This window comes from Talpa occidentalis, unplaced genomic scaffold, assembly GCF_014898055.3.
Source record: "Talpa occidentalis isolate TD23 unplaced genomic scaffold, MPIMG_talOcc4v2.1 talOcc4.17, whole genome shotgun sequence".
Classification (NCBI taxonomy): domain Eukaryota; kingdom Metazoa; phylum Chordata; class Mammalia; order Eulipotyphla; family Talpidae; genus Talpa; species Talpa occidentalis.
In genome coordinates this window covers 44,301,229-44,305,864 of record NW_023601754.1, presented here as the reverse complement: position 1 = coordinate 44,305,864, position 4,636 = coordinate 44,301,229, and the positions used below count along the sequence as shown (strand labels likewise).

General features: G+C 49.1%; 1 non-coding gene across 1 annotated transcript; it reads left to right on the top strand.

Annotated features, from left to right (window-relative positions):
* Positions 1-3,998: 3,998 nt before the first annotated feature.
* TRNASTOP-UCA (transfer RNA opal suppressor (anticodon UCA)) lies at positions 3,999-4,085 on the top strand. The gene has a single exon. It is a non-coding gene; the product is annotated as a tRNA-Sec (tRNA).
* The last annotated feature ends 551 nt before the right edge of the window (positions 4,086-4,636 follow it).

Here is a 4,636-nt window from a genome sequence, read left to right as displayed (position 1 = left end):
AACCCAAGGCCTCCTGTGCTTCCAGTCCCTCCAACTTCCACCTTCCTGCATGAGAAAGCACCTGGCACGCAGAAAGGAACCTTCCCCACGTGTGCAGAGCCTCTTCTACCATGTCTTTAAATTTTGAAATGATTGAGGGGAAACCCCCCACACCCCAGGGCTCGCCAATCTTGGCTCCAGTTTTGATGCCTGTGGTCAGAGCAGACATCACGAGTCGATCCCCGCTCTCTGCCCGTCGAGCAGCTGTCTCACCTGCGCCCCAGACCCAGACCCACGCTTCCTTCTGGAAGACGCCGCCCTGCCTCACCCCAACATGTCCTTGTCCTACTTGATTTCCAACGTAGGGACGTCCTCTGCCCACGGTGTCACCAGAGACCCAGGTAGGGCCTAAACTACTTCTCAGCCACCCCCTCCCATATAATCTGTCGGGATGCCCAGGCTATTCTAAATCTGGGTGTGCCGGCGCGGGGCCTGTGACTGCCTCTTGCTGGGGGGCGGAGAGGGCCGCGCCACGGAGCTGGGCACAGGGAGACCCTCCATCGCCCAGATGTCTCACCCACACGCTTCTCTCCACTCCAACTGCTTTGGGTCTAACTACACGGCCTCCTGACCTCTCTGGGCCTCATTGCAAACCTGTGACCCAGAGGAGGAGGAAGCAGGAGTCTGGGATCTAAAGACCCGGTGGATGACTCCGAGCTTCACAACCTCTTGCCGCATTACACTGAGTAAGCGACTCACCTATTGACGCCTCCGTTTGCTCACATGGAAAACTGTTGCCCTAACCATACCCCCATGGAAAGGCCTTGGCGCAGGACCTAGCGTACTATACGTGCCCGGTGGACAGAAGCTGCTCTTACTATTTCAGCCATTCCATGGAGAGCTTCGTGATCTGTATAGCAACCATTCTCCTACTCACCTAACACTTTTCTTTAAATTGACTTATTTTTTAACACCTGGAGAAAATAAAATACAAAGAAAAGAAACAAAATTTCTCAAGGAAGAAAAAATGGAAAGAATGTCTTTTCAAAAGAAATGGTACTGTATCACCAAGAAAAGTCAGTGTCACTTGCCAGAAATAGAAGATGACAGTAAAAATAAGCACACAACTATTAACTTGAAATTGTTTGTGCATCACCTAAAATCGTCTCTCTTGCCTCAGGCGACACACATCACACTTTCAGAGATGGATCATGATGTTACTGTAGTAGTAGTTACAGCCCCAGAATTTGCCTCATGGCAGTTATCCAGCTGAAAAAAATAGGACTTAGGGGGTGTTCACTTGAAAATGGATTTGCCAAAACAGGCACAGTGTTTTAAATTTCCAAATAAAAATGTGGCAACATTTCCTCAATCTTTTATTCATACTTTCTATACTTTCTATGGGTCTAGGAACAGCTAAACTCCCCAAGCCCATCTTTGACACTCCCTCTGGAGGCAAGAAACATGTTGGAGATGGAAACACCTTATTAAGTGCCCCCCCAATCACCTGGCTCCATGTCAGGCTTTTGTGAGTATCTGTTCGTTATAATTTGTTCATTGATATCAGTTGTCTTGTTTTCCAGTTGATAAAATGGAGGCTCAGAGAAGGAGAGGGACAATATTTGCTCACACACCCAGGACTCAGAAATGAACCCTAAAAAAATCTATGGCTTCATGGAGCTGACATTCTAGCCACAGCAGACAATAAAAAAAATAAACAAACAGGCACAACACATGGTAGGCAGCAATCAGGGTAAAGGAGAAAGGTCCAGCAGGGCAAGGGATAGACTGATGACACAGCATGGTTGTTTGTTTTTAAAGATTTATTTATTTTTATACAAGAACTGGGGTACAAGTCAGAGGCACAGGAGGATGAAAGGATTCACCAGAGACAGAGCAGGGAGGAGAACAGGCAGACAGACCGAAAGCACTGCTGAGGGGAGCAGCGGGCAAGACAGAGGCTGCAGACAACTTCACAGCACAGCGCTCAACCCCCTGCACCACCAGGGAGGTCCTTGTTTGTTTGTTTTTTATATTTTTTATTTTTCTCAAATATTTATTTATTTATGCATACAAGAACTGGGGCACAGGCCAGAGGTGTGGGCATGTGTGTGTGAGAGGATTCACCAGAGACAGAGTGGGGAGCAGAACAAGCAGATTGACTGAATACACTGTTGAGAGGAGCAGTGGGCGAGACAGGAGAGGTCAGCTGCGCTATGTAGGTATCCCCCTGGCTGGCAGGGGCTCGAACTCGTGCTGCAGTGGCTTCACAGGTTGCATCTTAACCCCTTGCGCCATCAGGGAGGCCCTGTTTTGTTTTTTTTTTTTTTTAAATTTATTTATTTATTTATACAAGCACTGGGTACAGTCAGAAGCTTGGGAGGGTGAGAGAATTCACCAGAGCCAGAGTGGGGAGCAGAACAGGCAGACTGACGAAGTACACTGCTGGGGGGGAGCAGCTGGCAGCAGGAGAGGTCTGCGCACCATGTGGGACCCTCGCCTGGCAGCCAGGGATCGAACCGGTGCTGCAGAGGCTGCGAGCAGCTTTGCAACCCAGCGCTCAACCTCTGTGCCACGGGGGAGGCTTTTTTTTTTTTTTTTTTTTTTTTTTTTTTTAGAGATTTACTTATGCATACAAGAGCTGGGGTGTAGGCCAGAGATGTGGAGGGTGAGAGGATTCATCAGAGACAGAGTGGGGAGCAGAACAGGCAGATCCACTAAAATACACTGCTGAGAGTAGCAGCAGGTTAGTCAGGAGAGGTCTGCTGCTCCATGTGGGTCACCTCCCTGGCAGGAGATCGAACTTGTGCTGCAGTGGCTGCGGATAGCTTCACAGTGGTGCAACTTAACCTCTTGGGCCACCAGGGATGCCACAGCTTGTTATTTAAAACTAGGTGATCAGGAAAGACTGTTTAGGGTGGTCAGGGTGCCTGTTCCATTGGTGGATATTTGAGCAGAAGCCAGAGTGAAGGGACATGGTTATGTGACCAGGTGGAGGAAAGGACATTCAAGGAAGGATGCTCAGCCAACTCAAGGACCTTAAGAAAGGAGCTTGCCTGGTGTGTGCAGCAGATTTGAATGCCTGAGGCCAAGTGTGTGACGAGACAGAAGAGATGGAGTCAGAGGCATGAAAGGAATTAGGCCATAGGAATTTTTAAGGCGGTGGTGAGAACTTTGACTTTTACTCGGGAATGAGAGTCACAGGAAGGTTCGCTATAAGGGGAAGATATTGTGAAAGGATCTCCGACTTAGGTGATAAAAGGATAACATTTTTTTGGTAATAATAATTATGATGGCACAGATTTGGTCCCCATAGGTGGATAGGCTGGGTGAACTTGGGCAGGTGCTGTCCGTTTCTATGCCTCAGATTACCCGGTCATACAATGGAGGTATGGAAATTGATCATCTCTCCTGCCTAAGCCGAATGGGGACAGCAGCGCTGTCATTCCCAGCACCTAGGACAGTGCCCGGGCATCAGTGGGCCTGGGCTGAACTTTTCAATGAACACAGGGCTCGTAGGTCGCTGAAGTTCCACAAAAGAACAGCAGGTGGCGCGCCAGCCCCATGGCCGCTGCGCGGTCCATTAGATTCTAGCAGGAGACCTGCTAGGTCTTGGGCACGTTATAAATTGGACTCTAGCAGGAAACTTGCTCACTCGGATTCAGATTTTTCGGGGAAACGTATGCCGACTTATAGGACCCGTCTCTTAAAAAACTAAGATCTCATTTAGAAAAGTGGCTCTTGGTCCTTTAACAGGAGAGGCCAGCGGACCTAGTCTTCGGGATGCTCTTCCCAGAATGCGCGGCGTTATGCAAATGAAGACGGTTTCCAGCAGGACGATGATTCACGCCAGGAGAGGCAAAGACAACACGTTAGAGAATAACCTTCAGAATAAATCCTGGAAGGAATCGAAATATATTGTCAGCAACAATGTCACACCTAGCCATACTATATGACCATAACTTAAAAGAATTTGCATATTTGGGCTTTATATACTTGCTCGGCAGAAAGCAAAACTTGCCCGAATGATCCTCAGTGGTCTGGGGTGCAGGCTTCAAACCTGTAGCTGTCTAGCGACAGAGTGGTTCAATTCCACCTTTCGGGCGGAGCCTCGCTCTTTTCTTCAGGACCCGGACAGTGCAGCGAGCAACGCCGTCTGCAGAGCCCTCGGCAGCAAGAGTTTCCCAGGGGTGACCCCTTTTTCCCCGGGAATATCAAGCACGACTCCAAAAGAACGACTGGCCTGCACTCCGGTTCTGGGGTAATGAGAATTATTCTGGGTTTCTCCCCTTCCCTTGCTTACTCACGCTGCCAGTCATCTGCTCCGTCGTGCATTTAACAGCGTGTGCACTTATTAATCCGACAAATATCTGTTCATTCATTCATTCATTCACTCACTCATTCAGCAAGTATTTGCTGAGCGTTTGTTTGTCGCCCTGCCCTGCGCTGGGCGGCGCTGGGGAGGGAGCACAACCCCAGCCCTGACTTTGCACTGCCCCCAGGCCAGTGGAAGGAACGAACATTAAACAATCACTAATTACACATTTAATCAGCAGCGACGGGGGTGAAGCCTAGTGGGAAGGCAAGCACAGAACATTTGAGGCTATCAAATGAGGAGAGAGGAGTTTGACATGGGGTGTCAGGGCAACATGTGCGC